Below are 409 nucleotides of genomic sequence, written 5' to 3'. Positions count from 1 at the left end.
TATATATATAATAGTATATATATATATATATATATATATATATATATATTATATATATATATATATATATATATATATATATATATATATATATATATATATATATATATATATATATATATATAATATATAAATATATATATATATATATATATATATATATATATATATATATATAATATATATATATATATATATATATATATATATATATATATATATATATATATATATATATATATATATATATATATATATATATATATATATATATATATATATATACATATATATATATATATATATATATATATATATATATATATATATATATATATATATATATATATATATATATATATATATATATATATATATATATATATAATATATATATATATATATATAT

This window comes from Octopus bimaculoides, chromosome 2, assembly GCF_046866305.1.
Source record: "Octopus bimaculoides isolate indiv1 chromosome 2, ASM4686630v1, whole genome shotgun sequence".
NCBI classification, from domain to species: Eukaryota; Metazoa; Mollusca; class Cephalopoda; order Octopoda; family Octopodidae; genus Octopus; species Octopus bimaculoides.
Note: the sequence above shows the minus strand (reverse complement) of the source record.